We start from the raw sequence: 12,762 nt of genomic DNA, 5'->3' as shown, positions 1-12,762 counted from the left end.
GGCAGTTTGGTGAGGGAGGCTGAATGCAGTGAGTAAGAGGGAGAGAGACATGTGGAAGCCAGATTCCAACTGTCCTTGGGATCAAACTGTATCTCTGGGGTTTGACTGTTCAACCCATTTTTGGCTTCTCTGAGCCAACCATTTCTCCTTCTCTGCTCCGCCCCCTCCTTTTTTGGCTTAAGTGATTCTGAGGTTGTTTCTGCCATTTAAAAAGGTATCTGAAAATAAATAAGATAGATGATAGATAAATAGATAGATGATAGATAGATATCTGAGATATTAGGCAATAGGGCCCTTTCAGAGTCCAAAGAAAGAGAAAGCTAGGGTGTTCCCAGAGCTTAGAGATCACCTTCTGGTCCCTCTACCTTATTTTACAACTACCGTCCAGCATTGTTAACCACCTTGCCTGGATAGGTGAGCAGGCAAGTAACAAAAACAACACAAGACTCCAAGTCTCCTGACTTCCATCCCAGGGCCTCCTCTGCCTACTTTTTATTTGGGCAGCATATAATAATAAAACATGTTAAAAAATAGTAGCTCTTACCATCTACTGAGTATGTACTAAGTTCCACCCTGCACTAGATGATTCTCATGGTTATCTTAATAGCGACCCAATGAGGAAAGTGTTATTTTGCATAGTGAAAAACTGAGGTTCATAAAGGTTAAGCAACTTGCCTGAAGTCACACAGCTAGTGAGTCACAGAGCCAGGATGCAAACACAAGTCCTCGTGTTTAATCATAGTGCTCTGTCTCGCCTTCAGCTTCCTGCTCTGCTGAGAGTAGCAGGGGCCACATAGTCCTTGAAGTCAGTGCCTTGCTGAGTCTGTGAGATTGAGCGGTCCCCAAGAGACCTGTCATTTCCAGCATCTCGTGGCTACTGGCATGGGAGTATTGTTTTTGGACTTGTGTTATTTACCCAAGAATTTGCAAGCCTGCTTCTTGCTTAGGTAACAAATACCTCTGCAAATATGGATGGGAAATTGACTTTGCTTATTCAGAAGTGGGGAGAGCTGCAAGCATTCTTGGGAAAGCCTTTGGTGCAAACATATGTGGGTACAAAGGAGGCCCAGGTTTTGCTCATCAACCCCATGGTAGAGAAAGGGATTCTCAAAGTTTCTCTGTGAAGGTGGCTTTGGTGTTTATAAACCCTGTAGTGGATTCACTAAGGTGCCTCCCACGTTCACAGAGATTGGCCAAGTATTAACTTCCCAAAGTATTAACTTCTGGTCACCTATGACAGGTGGGAGGCTTGTTAAAAGTGCAGCGTAACACACTGCCCCAAATCTTAGTGGCTTAAAACAACAATAGTTAATTTGCTGATGAATCTTCAACTCAGGTAGCATTTAGCAGTAACAGCTTGTCTTTGCTGGGGCAGCTCAGTTGGGGCCTGTAGGATCCACTTTCAAAGTGACTTACTCACGTGGCTGGCAGATCAGTGTGCTTGTTGGTGAGGATCCTGCCAGGACTGTAGGCTTTGGGCTGTGGGCCTTGGTTCTTCTTTATAGAAGGCTCTTCATTGGATGCTAGGGCTTCCTCACAGCATGGCAGCTACACATTCCAGGAGTGAATGTCCTATGAGAACAAGGTGGAATTACATTGCTTTTTGATAGTCTAGCTCAGAAGTCACTTAGCGACACCTTTCCTGTGCTGTATTTACCTGAGGAAGTAAAAGAGGCTTCATAAACTGAACCACTTGTTGAGGAAGTGGTAGTAGTGGTTGCCTCTGGGGAGAGAAACTAGGTGCCCAGGGCAGGGAAAAAAGAGAGCAAAGAAAGGGACAGTAAAGAGAGAGACAAGTGAGAGAGTAGAGCTGCTTCTTGCTGTATGTAGGGCTTGGTTTGTCTTTGACGTGCACAGATATTACCTTTTGTTTAAGAAATGAGTCAAAATGGGCAGCCCGGATGGCTTCAGCGGTTTGGTGCTGCCTCCAACCCAGGGTGTGATCCTGGAGACCCGGAATCGAGTCCCACGTTGGGCTCCCGGCATGGGGCCTGCTTCTCTCTCTGCCTGTGTCTCTGCCTCTTTCTCTCTGTGTGTCTCTCATGAATAAATAAATTAAATCTTAAAAAAAAAAAAGAAATAAGTAAAAGGCCAAGATGGCAAGGATGTAGTGGGTGGTTGTGTTGGTGTGTGAGAGTGTGTGTCTGCACGTGCTCACAGTCTTAGGGCAGGCATGGGTGATGTGCTTAAAGCAACACCCTGATGGTAGCAAAGGGGAGGGTATCTCCATGGCTAAGGAAGGGCCTCAGGCTCCAGCATGCCTATGTCCCTGAGCTTTCCAGAAGAAGCTCATTCTGGCTGACCTGGCCCATCTCTTCCAATGGAAAGAGATTCAGCTGTTTGCCAGGGGCTGAGGAGCCCTAGAAACTGCAAAACACGCCCATCGGCAGAAAGCATAAAAATCCTCCATCTTTTCACTAAGAGCAAAACAAAATGAAACAGACAAACAAACAAAAAAAAACCCAAGCCATCTTGCCCCACAAATATCACATTCAACAAAGAAAGCTATGAAGTATGATAATCCGTGCCAGTGTGGTTGCAGCCAGGTCTGTTGGCACCTGAGTCTGGTTGCTGGGACTTTGGTCTTTCCTCCTTTCCCTATAGCCTGGATCCTTGGGCAGCTTTGCCTAATGAAAAGAAATGTTCTTTATGCAATTTGGACCCGACCGCTGGACTTGGCGACACTTTGTTTTGTGACTTCCCAGTAAAAATGGAGTTCTTTTTTAGGAACAGTGACTCTCGGAGGGCAGAGCCAGGAACTTCAACTGGAGGAGAGACAGCAGCAAGTAGCAGAGTGAGCACCAAATAGGGAGGCAGGAGGCACCAATTCTAGTCCTAACTGGCTGTTGGGCAATAATATTAATGCTCATTAATATAATAGCGATAGCCTCTCCTTGTTGATCTCTTGTGTATCAGGTGCTGTGGTTAAAGAATTCATGTCTATCACCTGATTTAATTTCAGCAATCCCATCAGGGAGGGAGGTACAGATATCCTCCCCATTTTGTGGATCAGGAAATTGAGGGATCAGGCATGGAGCAACTTGCGGGCAGCCACAGAAATAGGAAGGGTTACATGCAAGATTGGGCCTGGGCAGAGGAGTTCCAGAGTCTGTGCTTTTTATCACTGTGCTACAATATTGATACAAATATGAATGTAACACAGACACAGACACTGGCCACCACGTATAGTCCGGTCTCTGTGTGGCATATACTCTTCCACTCACTGTATGCAATATAGCACTCAATTCCCGAGGCGACTCTCTGAGGTGGGAATCATATTTATTTCCATTTACGGTTGAAGACATTGACTTGCCATTTGACTAAGGAGAGGATCATCATCTTCCACTGCATGGTTGTGTTCTAAGAGCTACTGCTTTCAGCTAAAGTGTAAAGATAGGCATGGACCCAGGTCAGGTGGAGCAGGAACTGGCTTCTGACTCGGTCCCTCCCTCTCCCTCTCAGAGAGAAGCTGGGGTGATGGGATAGGTTGGGGAGGTGGCTGGAGAAGTGCCTTACCTGTACCTTCTCCAGAGGCCAGAGGCACAAGCAGCTCCCTGGGGCCCACCACGCCTGGCTCCATCAGTCCTGGCTGGGCAGCCTGCCGCCTTGGCACAGTGGGCTACAGCCCGAGGCTCCTGGGCCCTGCGTGGCTCGGTGAACTGTGTAAGGAAGGGAGACTCTGCCAACGTGTCACTGGCCAGCTCCCCTGTGGGCACCATCTGGGATGCACTGAGCCAGGGGAGCCAGGGCCGGCCAATGGCTGCCTCCCCCGCCCTGTGGGCCTCACCTCCCTGAGCATACACGGGGAGTATTCAACTGAGGGAAGTATCTGTCAGGGGACAGATCATCCCAGGGGAACCTCTTCTTTAAGCCCCCAAAGGTTCCTGTCAGGCAATAAGCTTACTAACAATTCTGACTATGGCTGGCTGCTCTAAGTGCTGTGTATTGTCTCACTAATTTACTCCTTACAAAGCCCCATATTTAATTAAGTGCTATTATTATCATCCTTATTTTATAGAGGAGGAAACTGAGGCACAGAGAGGCTACAGGACCTACCCACAGTCACGCAGCTTATACGTTTAAGAGCCAGGTTCACATTCTATTTGTTACTGCTTGGCTGCCTCATGAGCCCTGGATTCTGATCTTGGCTCAGTGACTCCCTGATGAGCAATTCTGTGTGGTCCCCTGCTCCTTATAGTTCTTCAGTCTCTTTCTTTACAGTGCAGGGGTTGGACCACATTTCCAAACTGCGTTCATCAGAATCCTAGCATTCTTCCAGGAGCTATGTGTGGGTGGGGGTGGAGTTGGGGAAGGGGCGAGGAACCTCCTACTCCCTTTCCACCTGGGATCAAAGCACCTCTCTTCACTGCTTCCTGTGAGGGATGGCATGCAGAAGGGGTCCTGCTACTCAGGATATGAACATTAGCAATTGCTGACCTGACCTTCTTATATCCTAGAAGAGGAGGAAGAGAAGCCTCAGAGAGACTAAGGGACCCATCTAAATAGATCCAGCATATTGGTGACTTAGACAATGCAGTGGTTCAAAATGCGGGTTCTGGAGCCTGACACAAATGGGTTCAAGCCCTAGCTCTGCCTGGTACTATTTGGCATTCTTGGTCAGAGGCAAGTGTTTGACTTGCCTACTTGACTTCTTGACTACTGCACTGTTGCACTCTTTTACTACCATTAAGAGGGATAGTGATGTCCCAAGTTACTCCTCTAGTGAAAGAACTCCGTAACTGGATCATCTTTCCTTCCCCTCCTCACTCCCAGCCCCAATTTCCAAGTCAAATGTCTTTGGACCTGCCCAGTTAGATGCAGATACCAGGGGGTACCCAAAGACTGTCCCCACCTCAAAGAACAATTGTAGGGACTTTCCATCTGGCAACCTCTACTGCAATTCGTGCCCCACAGAGTCTGTGTTCGGGGTTAGAGAAGGGCAATCCCTGTGACAAAAAGACCCAAATAAGAAGCTGTGTGTGACCCATAGTAACTGCAGCACCTAGCTTCACATCTCTAGGCTTTGGTGCCCTCACCTTTAAAGAGCAGTATTGGAGGTTTGATGATCCCCATGGGCCCCTGAAGCTTCAAGATGGCATGCTTCAATGATCGTAGGCACCGGGAAATATGACCTCTCTCCTTGGCATCCAGACATTTCTCCGAGAAGTCTTCTCCCTATATGCAGACTCATGAATCAGACAGAATCATAATTGACCGAGTGTCCCTCTCTATCTGTGAGGTGAGTGATGAGAATTTTTGAGTATTCCTGGCCTTGGGAAATTGACCTCAAATGGTCTGGCTGCAGGGCTTTCAAAGCCCTGTTCTGAGGGACTGCTCTGACCCAGCCACAGCCGAGTGAGAGAGCTTGACGTCAGGTGGACTCTCCACACCCTGAAGTCGGAGGGAAGGGAAGAAATTTCTAAAGGAGAGGCCTGCCTTCCTCTGAGCACAGAAATTGCCCTGTGTTGGTGAGTGCAAGAAAGAGCACCCAAGACACTTCCTTGGGGTATAACAGCGTAGCCTGCAGGGGGGTGCAGGAGCCCCTCCTTGTTCTTTCTTCTGGACAAGATGCTGCTGATTTGGTTGGTCAGATTCCAGAACACTGATGGAGCCATGCTTTCTAGTGAGCAAGGTGATTGGTTGTTTAGAGGTGACACACGTTTGGTTTCCTCCTCTCGGAAGCCCAAGGAGTTATAAGGCTCAGGCTCATTTCACATCAGGGGCCTGACCATCTCTCTCCTTCTGACCCTTCTCTTCTGTCCCACTCACTTTGGTGCCTTCGCTTGATCCAGGCCCCTGTGATTGGTTGGACAGCATGGTCCTAGCTCCACTCAGATCTCCCTGGCCCACCCTGTTTATAGGGTCACTAGTAGGAAGCCTAAGTGGACCTCAATGCCTTCCTGTATGTCTGTGCACAGGGCACACTAGAAAGGTGGTTAATAGAAGAGTTAATAGCTTCATCTGATGAGAGAGTGGATTAATCCTGCCCTCCATCCCCCATTCCTTGCCACGAAGTGGGATAATCCTGAGTGTGTTGTGCACAGTCTCTCAGCTGGTCTTCAGCTGAATTGGGGCTGAGTTGCCCCTATTGACCCCTCTCCTTTAAACATGCTTTTTATTGGCTTCCTCCTCTCCCACTTCATTTTGTGCTTTCTAGATCATCTCCCAAATAAACTAAGGTTCTCAGATCCTGATCTCAGGGTCTTTTTGTGATATGGTGATTTATAATAAGATATATATTCTTTGTTCCTGTTTCTGGCTTGGAACTCCCAAAATCCTTGGGATTTCCTAAGACATAAGATCACAAAGGTGCCTTTTGTTATGCTAAAAGTGTTTTTTTTTCCTTGCCCCTAAGAATGGGAGCTGATTGCCTGCCCAGTGGAGCCAACCACGTGATTAGAAGGTTGGAATTTTCAGTCCCATCCCTGGCTCTCCAGGGAGGGGAGAGGGAGGGGTGATGTGAACTCAATCACCAATGGCCAATGATTTAATCCATCACGCTTATGTCATGAAGCCTCCATAAAAATCCAAAGGACAGGGTTTGGAGAGCTTCCAGGTTGGTGGAAACATGGAGATACTGGGAGAGTGGTGCATCTGGGGATGATGTGGAAGGTTTGCACCCTTCCCCCATACCTTGCCCTATCTATGATAATCTATATTCTATAGTCTATGTATCTGCATATCTCTGCTGTTGATTTGATTCCTTTAATATCCATTGCAATAAACCAGTAATCTAGTCAGTAAGGGTTTCCATTGCAATAAACCAGTAATCTAGTCAGTTAGGGTTTCCTAACTTCTGTGAGCCGCTCTAGCAAATTGATCAAACCCAAGGAGGGGGCCGTGGGAATCTCTGATTTATAGCCAATCAGAAACACAGGAAACAGCCTGGACTTGCAGTTGACATCTGAACTGGAGGGTAGTTTTGTGGGACTGAGTCCTTAACCTGTGGAGTCTGATGGTATCTCCATGTAGGGTCAGATTTGAGTTGAATTGTAGGACACCCAACTAGTGTCAAAGATTGCTTGGTGGTGTGGGGACACCCACCCCCAACTTTGGAATTGGGTGCAGGACCGTTAGGCTATTGAAGGGATTCACACTAAAACATACTCTTATGTAACATTCACTGTGGTGCTGGGGGGAGGCAGAGTGATTTTACTCCCATTTTACTGATGAAAAAACTGAGACCTGGAAAGGTTCATGACTTTTCTCTAAGTGGTAGAATGTACAATTATTCCTTTCTCAATGGCATGTTGTGGTGTCTCCCAGGCCTCTGTCTGGTATAAGGTAGGACACTGGGTTGCATTGGGTGAAGACCAACAAGGTACAAAATCTTTTGTTGCTCTCTTAATTTTAGTTCTCAAGACTAGCAGTGGATTTGTTTAGAAAAAGCCTTACTCTCTGATTAGAACTATTGATATCTCAATGAGTTATGGGAGCAGGAAGGAATTTTTAAAGCCTTTTGGATATTATGGGAGGGTTAACTAGCACCTCGGTTGATCCCACAGTCAAGACCTTCAAAAAAAAAGTTACAGAATCATTGAGCATCAAACATGGAAGGCAACTCTGAGGTCATCATGGCTTGTGTAAACCTTTGTTTTACAAACGGACAAACTGAGATCTAAAGAGGAGAAAGTCTTTAAGGTCACCTGGTAACATGGAAGTAAGGATCCGAGAGAAAGTAAAGGAGATAAAGGTAATCAGAGTCAGATTATGCTACACTCAGATATCTATGAGAGCTTGCCATTAGGAATGTCTAAGTGGAGCCAGTTTTGATCAATGGACAGGGCCACCCAGAATGCCTAGAACTGAGCAAGCTTATGATGTTCTATCAAAATTTTGAAAGAAAGAGTTCACAAATTGATTAATGATGTCTGCCTTGGCACAGGACAGGGCAGGTGAGTAGTGTGCTCTCGCCAGTCCTATGTATATGTCCATGTGGTACACATGTAACTGCTAGTATGTAAAAGATAACATCAGGAAGGGACCATGGTTAGCATGAGAGGTGGACCCACAGGCTGGAATTTGGAGGGATGGTACAGATAGATTACCAGTGATGAAACAAGGACTGAAGGTGGTGGCAAAGCTGGTGTTTCAGGTTTCTTGGCCACCCTAAATTTCTCTTTTACTCTTTCTCTCTCAGGATTCTATCACGCTGCTTTGGAACCCCAGTAGCCTTGTAGAACGCAAACACACTTATATTTTATTTTACACAGAAACACATAAAACAAGTTTTGGATCTTGGTTCAAATTTTGCCTTTGACCTCTTATCTCACAGTACTAAAGTTCATTAGTTTTACTTTCTCCATATGCAAAAGAAAGGTTTTGGGCTAGGTCTGAAATTCTTATAAAGCATTCAGAGAAACATTAGTTCCATAGGATGGCAGCAACTTTTATGTGAAATAAAGCAGGTTTCCATGATCAATTTCTTTTGAATATTGCTGGATTAATAAACACATTAACCCACAGGACTTCTCAGATCCTTTAATGTAAGAATTCACTTTAAAGTGACTCAGGTAGGTAGAGTTCCCTAAACTTGAAAACAGAATGCACAGTACAGGATCATCTCTAAAGGTCTTTCAGCTAAAATGCTGCCATTCTTTATTTGTTTCCTTTGAGAATAGAGATATTAACAGAAGCACAATCAATGATTGGCTCATTTTACTTCTCTGCTATAGACATGATACGGTGGTTGGTTTCTAACCACAGCGTTCAAGTGGCTCAAAGCAAGTGGCAACCATGGGGGTCATTTCTGTAGTGAAGCATTTGGAGATAAATCAATCGAATTGAAAACAACTGAAACAATTTGTTCCTTAAGACTAGACTAGGTAATTTCAGTCACTTTAATGATGTGACTGGCAATAAAACCAATTGGCAAAATTGACTGCAGAACAGTGTGACTAGGGGCTCTTTTTTTCCCCCCCACATAGTTTTTGTCAGCATAGCTGCTATGAAGGTTTTTCATCTGAAAGTCTTGAGTAGCAAAATCCTGCTCAGCGTCCTTGGCTCTGTGGTAGGTTTAGTTTTTGCAGCACAGAACATGGTAAATTGTCGTGATCACATACACAACTGTGTGTGTCTTCACCTGTGTGGTGGAATTCGAAGTGTCTGGCCCTAAATGGCTCTCCACCCGGGGAGATGTCCAGCCTGGGGCAACTGTAGCTGCCTGAGTCTGCAGAGATAGACGGTTCCTTCAAATGGAGGACTGTCTTCTTTCTCTATTCAAAAGAGACCACACCTGTTTGATCTACCTTTCTATGGGTCTGGTCACGAATGACTTTAAGCTCTACATGCCAATAATTTTAATCAGAGACTATTTCAGGGTCCACGATGATATACAAGTATGGAAGGTATGGTGGGTTGTTAAGCAGGGCATACTCAGAATCAGCTATGGAAGTTAAACAAATAGACATGCTTGGCTTCACCCCTGTAGACTTTGAAGGAGTAGGTCTAAAGTGGGTACAACTACCTGTATTTTAAAAAGCTCCATGAATACAATCCGCATTGTTGTCTTCAGTCAATCCAGCTCAGCCCAGTTACGGCCTCAAGAAAGGGAACGCTTCTCTGTTCTTTGCTGTATTTCACACAACCCACCATTTTCGTTTTCCTTCCAGATTTCCTTCCATTCTTTCTGTCTTTTGAATAATAAAACTCCAGAGAACTTAACATACAACAGCCATCTTGATAACAAACCCATAGTTCTCTAAACTGTGTCCTTTCTTGTCTCTGTATCAGTATTGAGCATTCCCAGAAAGAGGCCCTGTGCTCTTAACCTACCTTCTAGGGACCCCATGTTGGTCAAGCACCTACTTACTATGTGCTGGGTTTTGTTGGCTGCTTTACCAAGGCTATCTCATTTTCTTTTTGAGATAACCCCGAGAAATAGATATTTTCAATTTTCAGATTAGGAATTGATATGGGAAGATTAAATATATAGCAAGCCGAAAGGTGACATCAGGCCGATGAGTGGAGGATGCAGGGTTAGAAAGAACAGTGATTGCGAAAACCTCTTATAATTTAAGGTCTCTTTCTTTCCAAACCTGAGGTAAGGAAAACAGGGACCAGGGAATCGGAAGGAGAGATACAGTTGAGTGTAAAAGGGGCAAAGGTCGTCATCTGACAATGTTCTTCATTCATGCCAGGTTGCCAGCCAGGCCCCACCACACACCCGGGCAGTCCCATGCTCTCTGGCTCACCCCTGCTGGTAGCTTAGAAGTGGCAGCCTCAGGGCGACTTTTGTTTGATGTAACTTAGAAAACAAGAAGGAAGCAAGTGGGGGAATGTTGAGAAGTCTTTACTTTTAGGATTCTGGCTCCCTGAGACAGAGGAGTGGGTTCCCTTCCGGGGGTGGCGAGGCGAGGCACAGGGAGAAGCACTGGAGCAGATTCTGTGGGGTGTGTGCGTGCGTGCGTGCGTGTGTGTGTGTGTGTGTGTGTGTCGGCGCGCCTGTGCGTGGAGGGGGATCGCTGTACCCAGCGCGAGGCACTGGGGGAGGAGGAAGCGGTAGCAGAGATGTGAATAATTGATTCTTCAGCCGCACCAGACGCTCGGGAGCGGGCGGAGAGCGTGGTTTCAGCACCGCGGACAGCGGCCCGCCGCCGCAGGCGCCCCCTCCGCCAGGCAGCCACCCGGCCTGGCCTGGCCGCCGCCGTGCGCTCCGGGAACCCGCGGCCCAGGGACTGCGGGCTCAGCCCCGGCCCGCCCCCGGGGAGGGCGGCCACGGGCGGGAGATGCGTTCGCCCACCGGAGCTCCAAGCCTCCCTGGCTGTCGCGGGGGCTGCTGCGTCTAGTCGACCGAGAACAAGTCCGTCCCCAAGTTGGCGTGGGGGGCGCCCCTGCCTCCCTCCTCCCCTTCCTCCGAGGCGGCCGCAGCAGAAGCACGCCCCAGAAGCCCAGCGTGGCCAGTGCCGGGATCCAGGGCGGCTAGGCGCTCCCCGGACTCCCGTCGGGAAATGGGGAGCTGAACGCCCGCCCGGCGGCGAGCCGGCCCCGCAGCGCCGGCCCGGAGGGGGAGCTGCCACCCTCCGCCCGCGCCTCTCTCCGCCGGGGCCCGCGGGGATCCCCGGCCACACGCGCGCGCGCGCTCCCACACTCACTCGCACGCACACACACTCGCCCTCGCACACACCACCAGCCCCGAGCCTGGGCTGCGGAGAGGGCTCTCGGGCGCGCACACAGGACCCGGCAGCGGCTGTCCGGAGTGGGGCAGGAAGCCGAGCTCCGGCTCCTGGAGGGAGGCCCCGCGGGGTTGGCCGGAGCATGGGGCTGGGTGAGCGCTGAGAGTCGCGGCCGCAGCCATCAGCCCTGGAGATGACCAGGAGCGGCCACTGCTGAGAACTATGTGGAGAGAGGCTGCGGTGAGTGCTGGCGCGGGACGCGGGGCCTGGGCGGCCCCTTCGCGGGTGGGGGTGGGGGTGGGGGTGGGGGTGGGGGGGAAGAGGGTGGGAGGCCTGGATGGGAGGGGGCGGCAGGACCGCAGGAGGGTCGCTGTGTGGGAATAATCGCACCTCCCTCCCTCGGGGAGCCGGGACCGCGGGAGCCCGAGCCCTTCCCTCCCCCTCTCCTGCCGGCTCGTCGCAAACTCAGCCAGCCCCCACCCCCCTTCCCTCCTCTTTCTCTCCCTACCCCCGTCGCGCAGCAGCTCCTGGCCGAACAACTCCCAGCAGCCGGCGCCGCCGGGGAGGTGGTAGGGGGTGAGGGTGGAGATGCCCAGTTAGCTTCTCGTGCGTGGCCAGCCCGGGGCTCCGGTTCTCCCGTGCGCCCCGGAGCGGAGCTCTCCATATCGGCCACGGGGTCTGAGGGTACGCACAGCGGGTCTTGGGCACTGAGGTCCGGCTTCCCCTCTCTGGGCGAGCCCCCTGTGCGCACAGGGGGCCGTGAGCACTGCAGACTGCAGCCTGCGCCCACCCCCCCACCCCCAGCTCCCCTTCCCCTGCCGGGGAGCTGATCCTGCCTCTCTGTCTCTTTCTTCTCCACCCCGGTAGAGCCCTGCTGCAGAGCCTCCGGCTGGGATAGCCGCCCCCCGTGGGGGCGATGCGGACAGCGCGGGACAGCCAGGGGAGCGCGCGGGGGCCGCAGCATGCGGGAACCCGCTAAACCCGGTGGCTGCTGAGGCGGCCGAGATGCTCGTGCGCGCAGCGCGCCCCACTGCATCCTCGACCTTCTCCGGCTACAGGTACGTCCCAGCGGGAGACCTGGGCTGGGCCGGCCGGGGAAGAGGAAGACTCGACCCGAGGAGAGAGAGCGGGAGAAGGATCAGGAGAGCGAGGGAGAGGAGAGCGGGAGAGGGAGCATCTGCGGCAAGGCGCGGGAGGAGCACCAGGGGGCGCTGCGGCTCCGCGCTCCGCGGCGCTCGCCCCGAAGAGCGCGTCGGCCAGAACGACTTCTCCCCAACTTCCCCTGGCTCCGGCGCCTTCCCCGAGGGGCGCGCGCCTGTGCACGCGGGCACGACCGTGCGGGTATTTGCAGGCTCGCGCAGTTGTGCACCTGGCGGGATACAAGTGTGTGCACCGGCCGAGGACGTGTGCGGACTCCCGATGGCCGTGGGCCCCGCCACGGCGGCCTGCGGCTGTGCGCAGCAATGCGCGCGTGCCTGAGAGGCTGTGCAGCCCACTGCCCACGTGCCCCTAACACTCGGTAACAGGATCTGGGCTGCAAAGCCTGGGGAGGGGCTGTAGGGTTCACGTCGGTTGGAGAGCGGCTTAGGAGCCCACCTTTCCCCCCACGCACGTTCCCAGCCGGCTCCCACGCGCCGGCCCACGGCTG

The 12,762-nt window shown here is 50.8% G+C and overlaps 1 protein-coding gene across 1 annotated transcript in view; it reads left to right on the top strand.

Annotated features, from left to right (window-relative positions):
• Positions 1 to 12,762, top strand: part of GRIN2A (glutamate ionotropic receptor NMDA type subunit 2A) — a 415,475-nt gene that overhangs the window by 23,713 nt on the left and 379,000 nt on the right. The window contains exon 2 of the mRNA XM_055340882.1: positions 11,982 to 12,172. The gene's annotated coding sequence lies outside the window, so the exon portion shown is untranslated. The remainder of the gene's footprint in view (positions 1 to 11,981; positions 12,173 to 12,762) is intronic.

Source organism: Nyctereutes procyonoides, unplaced genomic scaffold, assembly GCF_905146905.1.
Source record: "Nyctereutes procyonoides isolate TBG_1078 unplaced genomic scaffold, NYPRO_anot_genome, whole genome shotgun sequence".
NCBI lineage: Eukaryota > Metazoa > Chordata > Mammalia > Carnivora > Canidae > Nyctereutes > Nyctereutes procyonoides.
Note: the sequence above shows the minus strand (reverse complement) of the source record. Positions and strands in the feature narration are given on the sequence as shown.